This window comes from Castanea sativa, chromosome 6 (assembly GCF_040712315.1).
Source record: "Castanea sativa cultivar Marrone di Chiusa Pesio chromosome 6, ASM4071231v1".
NCBI classification, from domain to species: domain Eukaryota; kingdom Viridiplantae; phylum Streptophyta; class Magnoliopsida; order Fagales; family Fagaceae; genus Castanea; species Castanea sativa.
The window spans coordinates 53,474,153-53,488,812 of record NC_134018.1 but is presented as its reverse complement, the minus strand read 5'-3'; the positions used below and the strand labels follow the sequence as shown (position 1 = coordinate 53,488,812).

Sequence of the window (14,660 nt, the reverse complement as noted above, 5' to 3'; positions counted from 1 at the left end):
TGCTTATCCCCTTTTTTTGGATAAAAAATGATTATATTAAGAGAAATGAGAAGGGAGGGTCCAGGCCCATCTCTAACTTTTGGAGTTTAAGAAAAAAAAACCAATTAGGAAGAGAAAAGATAGCTACAGGCTCATCCCATTTACAAAAGGCTACCTAAACAAGCTAAGTTATGAGCAAATTAATTTAGGATCCTAGATACAAACCAAAATTCCTAATTCAGAATGAGTATAGCATCCAACAGTAAAGAAGAAGAAGAAGAAACAATGAGTACAGCATCCAACAGTAAATCTGAGATAATGGGTACGGTGGAGAAGATTGCATATTGTCGATAACAAATTTTAAATCCCCTTCAAACGGGATGAATGTGAGATTATAATGAGCATCCAATTGTAATGCTAAGAGGGTAACATTCACTTCACCAATGAGAGGACCAGAGAGAGGCATGAAGGAGGTGTGGAAAAAAATGACATCTCCAAGATCATTCCTACAAACAACAGCTGTAATGGAGAACGAATTTATGATGGCCACTTAAAAATTAATCTTTGGCCCAATCTAGAGGAGGCATTCACTTGGAAGATATGGGGGGACTTGAGGGTTGTCCAAGCTGCTTGTGCTCTTGATATACCCAATTGATATTGTTGGAGCATTTTAATATTAAATAATTCAAATGAATAAATTTTATAACATAAATGTAATGATGTGGAAGTGAATGTGGAAGATGAGGAGTTAGTAAAAATGTTTAATCCCATATTGAAAAGGAGAGAGACTATTTTGTTCTTTTCAATTGTGGTGATTAATAGGCTAACATGAATTGTCTCAAATATTAGGTCAGATACGTGCGCAAAGGGGAGGTGAAGGGTGGAGGTGTCAAATTTGACCCAAATTAATATTCCATTTTTATTATGGAAAATAATGAGTCATTAACCCACTTAATGGACTATCCGTTTGGGCTGAAAACTCCTTATCTCACCATTAATTGTGTAACTTTAGCCTATTAGAATAATATCCAACAATTAATCTTGTAACACCCACTATATCAGAATAATGGACCTAATTAATCATATTAATTTGGGTGGACCTAATTGATCATATTAATTTGGGTAGTAATTTCGTGAGGCCCATTGAGCCTATAAATAGACATATTCAAACACAATCCAAGTTACTGCAATATACACACAAAAAATAAAAATAAATAGAGAGATTCTTGGCAAGGAAGGGTGCAGAGGTTGTTCTAGCCATACGACACTTGTTGGGCTGTTGTATCCTGGAAGAGACAAGTCAGAGACGGTCTGCACCAGTTACAAAGTTTAGCCAACCAATGGCTTGAATCTCCTTAAAGAGAGCGAGTGTTATGCCTCAGTCCAAATAGTGTTGTGTAATCTCTTTCTTTAAACTAATAAAAATTCAGAAGTATTATTCAGTTTCTCTTCGTGTTATTTCCATTATCATTGTGTTTGCATCAACAGATATTTGTTGATGCTCTCTTTGAGTTAGGAATGAGACCTGAAAAAATAGATTGGTTTTGAATTCTCAAATGTTGTCAAAGAAGATGGAGATAAAGACAATGAATTTATGGGAATCCTCATCTATCTCCACACTTGTGTAATACTACATTTTGTAAAAGACATGATATATTTCAAATGTAGAAGTTAGTAGATACCTTTCATGTCGTATTAGTGACTATATAGACTATGGAGTATTAAAATTTTGCATATTGTGAAAAGAAGACAAAAGTATACTATATAAATTACACCTGAGACTATTTTTGTTTTGCTCTTACATTTAAAATTATGAATTTTCGTCTCTAATATTATATAGCGTTTTAACCATGAGCCTTTCATCCATACTTATTGATGAAGTGGTCGTTAAATAATAATTAGATTCAATATGATATAGTGTTTTTCTAATTCAAAACTTCAATGTTTTAAGCCTCATTTAAACCACTTAAGCATACTTTTTATTAAGCCATATATAATTCATTTTTAATCATTTTTGCCTTAACTCCTTTATATATCCATTATCCACTGCTTAGATTTTTTTTTTTTTTTTTTTTTTTGAGTTGGGGGGGGGGGGCCCGGCTTAGAATTTTCTTCTTAGAGATTTGTCACTGAGTGCATCATTGTTTCTTAAAGGTCTAACATACCTAAGCGAAAATTTAAAATAAAATATAAAGAGGTAAAACAAATTCCTCTAACCTACAGGGCCACGAATATTAATCTGATTTATTTTTGGTTTTCGATTAAGATGCTGAAATAATAATAATAATAAACGGCGATGCGGCAAAAGTACTATAACCAATGTGTGTCGTTCTCTGGTTATACTCCTAGCATAACTGAAGGGATACCTCCGTACTGTTATGGCTGGGTTGTGGCACTTTAGGAAATCAGACTCACCTTCAAATATTTACTAATAATTATTTTATTAACTCACCATGATGATCACGAACGACCCCTTACAAGTTGAAATCCCAGAACTAAGCAAAAATATGAAGCTTTAGCACAACTATATTTCGACTGTTCAAGCCCGTCCCATTCTACCTTATATAGTCCCCAGCAAAACTTAAACTGGTATTGGTGGGGTGCGCCAGGCCCGTGCAATAGTGCAACGCATGGGCGACGCTTGAGAACCCCAATAGCAAGCTATTGTGGTGGGTTCTCCCCCTCAAGAAATAAATTTAATATCGTGTGGGCCGATGACCCACATATCAGATATTAAACTGATAAGAACAGATACTACACTTGATCTTAGCCAAAAGGCCGAGAAAGGTATGATTTGAAAAGAGTCTTCATTCTTTTTTTATAACTCATACCCGACTACCCGCTGCTCTTACTAAACGATGTGGGACAACCGAAACTTTAGTGGCTTTTTAGTCTTAGAGATAAACATGGGCGGTAGCAATATGAGCCATTTGGTTGGCATTTAGAATTTACTGATTTGTTTTAAAACTGCACTTTACGTTAATCTTGAAAGCTAGATAGTTCTCTGGGCATCAAACCCGTCTTTGATCCCCAAGTCATAGCAGCTTTTTACCATGAATAAATTGCCAATACTATGTAGAAACATTAACTAAATGATGGAGAACAGAATTAAAACAGGTGAAAGTGAAAAGCCACATAGGCCCCCTTTATTTTATTTTTGATAATTTTATAGCTGGGTGAATGGAGCTACAAGGCTCTTGGTCCTTTATTCAAGTATGCTGATAACGAATTTTCATTGAAATTGGTAAAATTAAAGGTTTGTTGCTTGGACAAATTGAATTCTATGAAGCCTGTGTCTTTTTTTATTTTTTGAGTTCGTTGTGGTAGTCATGTACTTGGTGGCATTGGTGAGTGTTGTGACAGTGATAATGGCATATGATCTAATCAGGGATAAGAAAACCTAGCACCTCAACTGTTATTGTTGTCTCAGTTCTAATTTGAGTAAACATATTCACTTGAGTCATATAAAAAATAATCTCTGTGAGGCCATACGATGTCGTCAAATAAACTTATGGTGATAATAGACATTTGACACCCTGTAAGATAATATTACAAGATATGTCTTCCATTACAATTACATTCAATTCATTTAGTATGGTTTGGCTCTGTACTTACCATTAGTCTGTTGAAAGCTTGACCTCTTTATCTATCAAATCATGGATCATAAGCTGGTTAGGGGGTTATTCATTTCATCAGGACCAGCTAGATGAATTTTGGGTGGTCTTTGTAGTTACACTATGGTTACTTCAGAAATTTAGGGTGCTACTAGCATTCAACTATATAGCCGATACTGCAATACTTGATTTCCTTGTGCACACAATGTAAGCAAGAAGTTACAGTTAGTAGCATCCATGCCGTATCTACTTGAGGCAATCTAATGTCTTGGTTGGAAAATTTTTCTTATGGTTGAAGACTGCAAGGAAATTAATGAGTAATGACGAATCGAAGGGCTCTAGTTTTGTAGCAAAAGATATGATTGGCCAAATGAGGATGGCTGGATGTTTGGTAATCAAAGAGGCTTTTGTGCATGGCTCTTGAGAAAGGGTACCAAGCTGTCACTATGAACTGGTGCATGTGCTTAATGGACTTTTGAAGCTAGATGGATTTTGGCTCTTGTGGTGGCATATATTAAAGAGCTGGTGCTTAGGTTGCTGAAGTGTTGGATCAGTTATACTCAAAGGTGAGTGCAGAGTGCTCATTGCAATCAGATAATTAATTAGCTACTGTGGCATCTAAGACCTACTTGCATATCAAGTGGAGTAGCAGATAGGCCAGCAGGTTGACTTTATCTTCTACTAATGTTTTTTGAGGATTATCTCCTACTAATGTTAATACTGTAACTCTGTAAGTTAAAACTGTATTACTTTAATTGGTATGTACTTTTGTCTCTGTTATTTAAAAAAGAAAAAAAATTGAAGGGAAAAAAAAACTCTTAAAACTTTCTTTTTGTGTAAGGGCTTCTTAATAATAACTTTGTCAAAGTTAATTCTAATTATTTTATGTTAACATGTATTATTAACATGCATTGCTTTGGGATTCAAGTGACAACCAAGTGGTGGTGATATTCTTTATACTGTCTAATATATGTGGTTTGAACACCGTCTTTCCCTTCCCCATTGTCTAAAAATAATATATATATAAAACATCAAAAATCATGAGTTGTCACTTATATAGTTTGAATGCATTTCAAAATCAATTTTTCATAGACTTTTGGACAACATTATTGAAAAAAAAAGTTTTACTTGTTTAGAATATTATTACATAACATTGTGGGATTGGCCACACACCCTTAGGTAAACCCACTACATAGGGCTACAAGATGGAGCTCGAGTCTACTTTAGGAGAGGTTAGGGAACTTCTTAAATAGGCCAAGCCTAGACAGCATAAAGGGGATAAAGCCCGGATGGGTGTCCAAGCCATCTTGGGCTCCACAAACTATCACCGACCGAAGGACTACCAAAACTAAAACGCATTTGTGGATGATCCCTATTTGTCACGACCCAAACCTGTACTTCAGAATTTAGAGCATAACCAACATGTTAATATCAAGTTTACCTCAATACTAACACGAACCAACTAAAGCCGAAGGTGTTTATCAAAAATCGTTTCTTGTATTCCTTTTTATTTTCTTGCATAAAAGCCGTAATGTAGAAAATTAATAAAAACCTTGAAACTTCATGTCATTCAGAACTTTGCAAGATTACAACTTGGTTGTAACTTAAAATATTCATGTAAATATTACATAACTAAACGTTTAGCAAAACTCTTATTTACAAGTCTAACCCCAAAGACATACAACTAGGGTTCAAAACAAACTAAGATTCTGAATTACATTTGTGCTCAAAATGAACAAGTACATCTTAATTCCTACTATACAACAAAAAAACTATACATTCTAACAAACGAGAATCACAGATTCCTTGCCACCTCTAATATTCTCGCTGCTTCCAAGAAAAAACCTGTGCACTGAAATATAACAGGATGAGCTGCGAAGCCTAGTAAGGTTTTAAGCTCTATGAGCATTTAATAAGAATGCATGTAAATCAAATATTTTATAAATATGCTAGTTTTGATAAATAATCTTCATACTATTCATATTGTTCTTAAAATAACCTATGAACTTTTAGATGAAAATATATCGTTTTCCTTTCATATAATAATAAAATGATATAATAAGGAATTTAAACATAATTCAGTAACCTTATCTTTAAATAGACTATAAAATACTTTATCATAAACTTTCCATCAAACTTATTACACATTCAACATACATTTCTAAACATCATACTTTTCTTATAATTTCCAAATAACTTAATAGCTCATTTATAATATATATTAGTCAGTTCAATTGTAAGTCTGTCACAACTTTAGGAGACTTCCAACACATTGTGCTAGGCATCCAGCATTTCCCACAATGCTAGGAAATCTCAGGATCATATCAAAAAGTATCACACCCCTTTCAGTGTAATCATATTATCAACCATGGGGTCGGTTGGCATCCATAAGTTGGACATTCCCAACAAGGATGGGTACAACAGAATCCTCACTACCTGTAATGGCCAATAAAAATTTCCATGGAAATGCTAATACTATAACCCCTACTAGCTGAGTTTAGATCATAACAATAGAATAACAAAAAAACTATATTTTTCTGATAATTATGCTTTTACATAAATACTTCATAATAGTAGCATATACACTTCATTCTTAAATATTATGTTTGTGGTATAAGTAATAGCATCAATATGCTAAAATTATCATATATATAAGATTGAATATCTCACGAACATATATCTTTACTTAAATCATGCTTATATATAATATCTATAATTAAAAGGTTTTAATGCATAGTAAATTTTCTGAACAATGCTTATGCTTATGCTTATACTTATCAAACACATATGTCACATATTCCTTACCTGAAAACAAAAAACGCGAGAGATTTGTATAAAAGGAGCTCAAGTGTCCACGTTCTCGTTCTCGTCACCTAAATAAAAGACCAAAACTTATCACTAACAAAACTTTCTAAGTATTTAAACTTATATATGAATCACAACCTAACTCTTAAACTTAAGAAAATCTTAATTCCTATCACACAAAGGTTCCCCAAATACAAGATACATTCATCAAACACATTATGTACCAAACCATATAGAAACCAAGGTATACAAAATTTATCTATGATCTATACATACTAAAAGATGAGCATACCAATTTATAGCTCAAAATATTCACCATAACTTTAGAATTAAATTCTTAAAGTCAAGTATATTATTTATTGTTCATTGCTTATTTCAGCAGCACATACCTGTACAAATGGGCTATCTATTCACATCCACTTTTGATGCAATTTTATAGAGCCACTTCTTTGGATGTCTAGTAGATACCATATCAATTTCAAAGTCAAAGCATAAAACCATAATTTACTAAAAATCATACAAGACAATGTACTCAAATCTGTCATAACAGAATTTCATTCATAAAAACTACTTCTAGCATCCTAATTCATAGAGTATGAATTAGTACAACTTTTTCATGTTGTAAACACTAAATCTGTCGCTGTGACAGCTTTAACATATTTTCTCATCAAATCATCAACTAATTGCAATTGACCTTCATTTTGTGTGGATGTTTTTATATCTAGACTATACACGTTAGAATACATTAGTAGGCATCCAATTGACCATATCTTCAATCTTTCAACTTGCTAATGCAAAACCACAAATTCCAGCTTCTAACAATCAAATTAGAGAATATAAATGAGAAACTAAAGCAAACCATTACTCTATCAAAATACCCACAACAAGAAAATAATCTTATTTGCTTATCCACAACTAAAGTGGAAACTTAAGTAAGCGTTTGATTTCTTCTTAGAGAGACAGATATAGATTCGATGACAGAGAAAGAAAAGGCACACGAGAGAAGGGGCTATTGGAGAGAGAGAGAGAGAGAGAGAGAGATATAAATAAAATCTCAGTGAGAGAATGGAGGGTTGTTGGTGTGAGATGGTGCAACCAATTCAAGAACAAAGAAAGAAGGAAAAGAAAGAAGAACAAGGGATATACATTCTTGTACAACAAAGAAAGATTAGGAAGAAAGTTTTGGGCGGGGCACATGTCTTGCTAAGGTAACGGGGTGGTGGATGACTCACCCATATACATTTTCAGAATTTACTTACCACCCCTCCATAACCTTATATTCTAAATAGGCCCAAATAATAAAATAACTTTGCATATAAACCCTTACATTTATAAACTTCTTACCATAACATAAAAAAAAGCCTATATCTTTTATAACATCAAAATATCAAAACCTTATGCACTTAATTTTTTTTTTTTTTTTTTTTTTGAGAAGGAACTTCAGTAACTTTTATCAAGAAAAAAATAGCCATTATGAGCTGAAAGTATAGCTTGAAGGTGTGGAGGAACATCCTCCATCCACACCGAAAAACCTCTAACATGTCTTGCATGTTTAGCTAGGTTGTGAGCAACAGAATTACCAAGTCTACGAATATGGGAAAATGAAATACTACAGTTGGTCTCTGTGGTCGCTTTGGCTGCTGCAAGGATATGACCAAAAGGAGAAAAAGAGACGTCGTCACTTCTAAGGCACTTGATCACAACTTTAGAATCGCCTTCAATGATAAAGGAATTTAAACCAATTTCTTGAGCAAAATAAATAGCTCTAGCTACAGCCATTGCTTCAACAAAATCGGTTGAGTATGGCAGATTCACCAATTCTGATAAGGAAGCAATTGGTTGTCCTAGGGAGTTCTAGATCACAACGCCAAGACCAGCCTTGTGTATCTCTTTGAATGTGGCTCCGTTGAAGTTTACCTTGAAGTTTTCCTTGAAGTTTTCTGCAGGGGGTGGACTCCATTTGACCCGAGGGCGAGTGCAACTTGGAGATTGGAGTGTTATGACCTGGTTTGCTTGGTGATACTCGGTGAGTGCTTGCTTTGCATTTGTGGAGACTTGGCTGACTAGATATTCTTCACTCGTGGTTCTCAGTTTGTTCCAGCGATACCAAATTGTCCAAAGGATCATGGCAAGCAAGTTGACGTTTTTTCCTTCATCATGAGTGAGTTTGATAAGCTCTGAAACCGTATGTACATTCTGATCATGGTGAAGCCATAGCTCTGGGACTGAGTTCCACACTGATGTAAGTGCCAAGCATTCCCAAAGTGCATGGAATTCACTCTCTGCTTTTGAATTACAGTGGTCACATGTGTCCTCCTCAATGATTCTTCTTCGTCTCAACTTTCTCTTCACTGGCAGTGCTTCTTTGCAGACTCGCCATAAGAAATTTTTCACCTTATTCGAAACCGAGAGGCTCCAAACAAGCTTCCAAATCCCTCCATCTTGTCTCAAATTGTCTATGGTGGTTTGGCTCGTTTCTGCTACTACAAGAAAATTATATTTGGACTTCACAATGTAGTTACCCAATGATGTGTATGGCCATATCAGCTTGTCCTCAATATAGGTGCAACACAAAGGTATACTCATTATCAATTCGACCTCTTGAGAGCTGAATAATCCCTGCAATAAACATGCATCCCATTGCTTTGAAACCGGGTCTATAGGATCATTTACCTTCATATCCTCAAAACTTGTCACTGGATTGGATAACACTCTTGGATACTCCAAGGATGGCAGCCAAGCATCATTCCAAACTCCAATCGATTCTCCACAACCCACCCTCCACCTTGCACCTTTCATTAATACATCCTGACCTTTTAGTATGCTTTTCCACGCATAGGAGCCTAATGTGGTATCCGAGGCCTCCATTATAGAGAAATGAGGAAAGAATTTTGCTTTGAAGACACGGTAGAACAAGGACTCTTTATGATGCACTAGTCTCCAAGCTTGTTTGGCTAATAATGCGTCATTGAAAAGGGCTAAGTCTTTGAACCCCATACCACCAATTGATTTGGGTTTACAAAGCGTTTCCCATTTGACCCAATGGACTTTTCGCCGATCTCCCTTTTGTCCCCACCAAAACTTTCTAATAAGGCTTTCAATCTCCGTACATAGACCCACCAACAATTTGAAGCAGCTCATTGTGTATGTTGGAATGGCTTGGACTACCGCTTTAATTAATATTTCCCTTCCTACCTATGACAACAATTTCTCCTTCCACCCTTGAATTTTCTTCCATACCCTTTCCTTAATGTAGTTAAAGCTTGCTTTATTATTCTTTCCAACTAGGGATGGCAGCCCCATATATTGCTCATATTGATTAATCTCCGGTACCCCCAAGGCAATCTTGATACGATTCCTTATCTCTTTCGTAGTGCACTTGTTGAAAAATATTGTAGTTTTGCTCTTGTTTATTTGTTAGCCTAAACATTTTGCATAGATATCCAAGATATCATGGATTTTTTGGCACTCCTGTATAGTAGCCCTGCAAAACAATAAGCTGTCGTCTGCAAAAAGGAGGTGAGTCAAGCTAGGGCCATTTCTACATAAGGAATAACCCCTAATGTCTCCATTGGCTGCTGCATTATTAATTAGGCCATTCAAGCCTTCAATACATAATAAGAAGAGAAAGGGAGATAATTGATCGCCTTGTCTGATGCCCATGGTTGGATGAATCATGCCTTTGGGTTCCCCATTGACAAGAACTGAGTAAGAGACAGTTGTGACACATAACATGATGAGATTGATCCATTTTTCATCAAAACCCATTTTCACCATTACTGCTTTGAGGTATGGTCATTCAACTCTATCATAAGTTTTGCTTATATCGAGTTTTATAGCCATAAAATTCTCTTTTTCTTTGTGTTTCTGCATACTGTGGAGAGATTCAAAGGCTACCAAAATATTATCAGAAATTAAGCAACTTTTCGTGAAAGCACTTTGGTGTTTCGTAATAATTTTTTGTACGATCTCTTTTTAATCTATTTGCCAAAACTTTAGAAAAAATTTTATATATGACATTACACAAACTTATGGGTCTAAAGTCAGATGCACATTCAGGGTTCTTTTCTTTTTTGGAATAAGGGTTATGAAAGTATGATTTAGTTGTTCAGGCAATGAGGCAGAATCAAAGGAATTTAAGCACTGATTCAGTTACATCATTACTAGTTAAATTCCAAAAAATTTGGTAAAAAAGAGGGGGCATACCATCGGGACCTGGGGTTTTTAGGGGGGGCCATCTGTTTTAGTACTGTTTGAACTTCACCGGCTGTGAATGTTGTTGAGAGTTGGGACCTCATGTCTTCACTGATAATGGTATTGATAGAGTTGGCTGCTTCATGTGGGTTTAGGTTGTTGGTGGAGGTAAAGAGTTTTTGAAAATATTCGACCAAGCAGTGATTTACTTCATTTGGATTTGTCCTCCACTGGCTTGATGTGTCTCGAATTTTTAAGATAGAATTTTTTCGCTTTCGCTGTGTTGCACGACAATGGAAAAATTTTGAGTTTTTGTCTCCATTTGAAGCCCACAAGACCTTTGCATGTTGGAACCACATCCTATTTTCCTTGTCCATCAGATCAATGATTTCTTGTTTCAACATCCTCACTTCAAAATTCAAACCTGTTCTCATTGCAACTTCCTCGGCTTTCTTCAAGGCTGCCCTCTTTTTTTCTAGTTCCTTTCTTACGTTTCCAAAATGCTCCCTGTTCCATCTGTGTAATTCTTTTCCCGACTTTGCTATTTTTCTTATCACCTCCACAGCTGGGTCATAATTGTGTGTATTGGACCATACGGCTTCTACAATTTCAGCACACCTCGGGTCAAATAGCCACATCTCTTCGAACCGGAAAGGTTTGTTTGAAGGGTGAAACTCCAAACCCTCTGGTACAATCCACAAAGGTTTATGATTAGATGTATCTGAGGAAAGATGGTGGACTTTGGTACCTACGAAATTCAGCAACCATTCATTGTTAGCAAAACCACGATCCAGCCTCTCCCATATCAAGTGTCCATCCGCAAAGTGTTTTTGCCAAGTGTATTGTGGTCCAACATATCCAAGATCAACGAATCCACATTCATCAACTACGTCTTGGAAAAGTTGCATTTGATTTTGGCTTCTATTGTTCCCCCCTAATTTCTCGGAACTTTGCAATAGTTTGTTAAAATCTCCTGCACACAACCATGGCAAGCTAAATCTGCTGTTCAATTGGCGAAGCATACTCCATGATTCAACTCTCCTTTGTGTCATTGGCTCCCCATAGAAGCCGGTCATCCTCCATACATCTGCCTTCCTTTTATTTATTATTGCATCAATGTGGTATTTGGAGCAAGTCTCTACTGTCAGATCAATTGAATTTCTCTAGTATAATGCTAAACCTCCCCCTCTGTTGTTTCTCTCTACAAAAAATAAATTTTCAAACTCGAAGTTGCGTTTGATTTCCTTCAGCCTTGCTTCATCCGCTCAAGTTTCAGCTAAGAACACGGCAGAGGGATCTTTTGCTCGAACCACTACTTCTAGCTCCCTCCCTATACGTAGGTTTCCAAGCCCACGACAGTTCCAAAATATGAAACTCATTGGTGTTGGCGGAGCTGCACCGCAGCCTCCACCATTGATTCTTCTTGGCCATATTCTCTAGTGACCTGAATTTTTTTTGTTGGTTGTGTGGGCACAGTTTCCTCCCTTTCTCCATGTCTTTTTCCCAAAGATACGATTTGCATATGAGACTCAAAAGCTTGGGGTCACGTGCCAATTTTTTCCATGTACGTGTGCCTTAATGATCCGTGTGTGATTTGCCTTGCAAGCTGTCTAGATTATTTTCGGAAATATCTTCATTAAGATTCACAGTAATTAAGATGGTATCCGTTGCTGAGGTGGAATTCTTGCTGGTGTCAAATTTCTTTAAAGCCAAGTCAATAGCATTTAATTGTGCTTCAAATTCCTTGGAACTATTTTGGGAAGTTTGGACCTCTAAGATTGAGTGAATCACCTCAGAGTTTGTAATGCATTCAGTTACCCCTTGCCCCTTTAATTCCAAGAATTTCGGGATTGTGGAATTTTCTTCTTTGTTTTTACTGTCCGCATCATTGGCAATTATTGCAGAGGATCCTGGAGTTACAAATTTTGCAACAGTAGCGCTGTCCTCATTAATGTCATCGGCCTGCATTGAATTGTCACCGGCATTTTGGACTTCCATTGTCTCAGATTAAGGTTGGGGACCTATTGAGGCAGAGTTCCACGGTGAAGATTGGCCAAAACCATCTCCTATACCTGAGACCATAGTGACTAATACCTTCCTCGGGTTATAAGGTAGAGCACGAAGCCAAGCTCCATACTCTTGTTGTTCCTGCGTGAGCTTAACTTTACTGGCTAGCCAAATCTCGCATTCCTTGTCTGCATGGGAGACTCTACCACACCAATAGCAGAAGTTTGGTAATTTTCGTACTTAAAGGCAACCCAAATGAATTCATCAGCATTTATGGCAATTTTCCTACCCCTGCAAAGCGGTTTTGAGACGTCTATCTCAACTCTGACTCAGAGAAAATCCCTTCCTACCATCTCTTTCGTATGTTCAGATGGAATTACATCACCTATGGTTTCTCCAATTTCCATTGCTACCTTAGGATTGTGCATGCTCATTGGCAGTCCGTGCAATTGGACCAAAAAGTTAACCGCAGCTGTTTGGCAAGAATCGAAAAATCATAACGCTGGAAAATGACCACATGTTTATCAAATGACCATGGCTCTGTTGCTAGTACCCGTTTTGCATCAGTCTCTATTTCAAACACAAAGAGGAGAATATGATCCCCAGCCTCTCTGATCTTGAAATCTTTTCGTGCCCTCCAAAGTGGCTTAAAATTTCTTCCCACAGCTTCAATATTGAGTGCTCTTCTTGTCATAAATTTTGCTGCAAGTGCATATTCCCGACTGGTAAGGTGCTTCGACTTCTTGAGAGTGAGCTTGACATCTTCAGTTGTAGTGAGGGAGAGTTTCTTCCAATCTTTCAGGACTTCTTCCATGGTTCAGAATTAGGAGACACAATACACTTGTTTAAGCACAAATGGATTGCTGGAAAAAGAAAGTTTCTGTATAAAAAGCAAAAGTGTTTCCCCACCCCAATGAAAAAGGACCACAAGCCCTACTAATAACCTTGTTATTAGAGGGAGCAAAGTATCATTCCGAAGAAAATAATGTAGATTCTACTTTCTTACTTCTCAGCAGAGAGAGAAAAAAGTCATAATTTAGTGTCCGATATGGTGAATTGATTGCACTTAAATTAATTAAGATAATACTAAGTATATAAATCCATAAAATTAATTATGCAATTAGCTAGGTTGAGACGTTACAATATTCACTACTATTCATTCCTTGGTTATTGTTTTGAAGAAAAAAGTCATCACTATAACATTTATTGCTTTTATTTACTAATAGCCACCCTACATTAAATACTGAGTGATTTGTTTTAACGGTAAAAGTGGTAGGATTAAATCTATAGTAAGATCGTAATTTGTGGGTCTTAACTCTTACATGTGGGTTAAGTTCAACAATCAATGCTCATTCAAAGGAGAAAACCGACAAAGTTAAAGCACCTATTCAATTAGGAAACGGCTACACTGAAGTTATGAACCAAAATCATATCACAGCTCCTCATAATCCGGACCAATTCAATGCAGATTTTTCAGGAAGTAATCAAAAGGGAATTAATGATGCTAGCTGTCCAACGAAGCCAACGGACCAAATTGGAATTATTCCAATCACTAATACCAATAAATGTTCCAATTACAATGATTTATGGGAGGCGGCTCATGCACAAACTGATGATCAAACTTTCAACCCTCTTCCTTTGCCACGTGAGCACCATGAGTTTAATAGGGCAATGAAGAAAAATGGCACATGGACAAGGCTGGACAGAGACAAGCAGGTGCAGCCGGTTGAACAGTGGGCACACGTTGGTCGTGTAAAAGAAAATATCAACAAGAGGAGATCATTTTGAATTACCTTGCAACAAGAAAAAGGTTTTGAAGGATGATGCTGAATTCTATTCTCAAATGGTGGAGGGCCTGTTCGCCCGCAAGAGCCATGAATCTCTTAGTGTGGAACTGTCGTGGGCTTGGGAACCTACGTACAGAGAAGGAGCTTGGAAATATTATCCGGCAAAAGATCCCTCTGTCGTGTTTTTGGCCGAAACATGGCAGACGGGCGAGGCTAGAAAGAGTACTTCATAGCATAGGTTTTGATCACAAATGGGAGGTTTGTAGTGGGAGAA

General features: G+C 36.6%; 1 non-coding gene across 1 annotated transcript; it reads right to left on the bottom strand.

Moving 5' to 3' along the window:
* Positions 1-2,574: 2,574 nt before the first annotated feature.
* On the bottom strand, positions 2,575-2,770 carry LOC142641866 (U2 spliceosomal RNA). The gene has a single exon (XR_012845540.1). It is a non-coding gene; the product is annotated as a U2 spliceosomal RNA (small nuclear RNA).
* Positions 2,771-14,660: the final 11,890 nt, after the last annotated feature.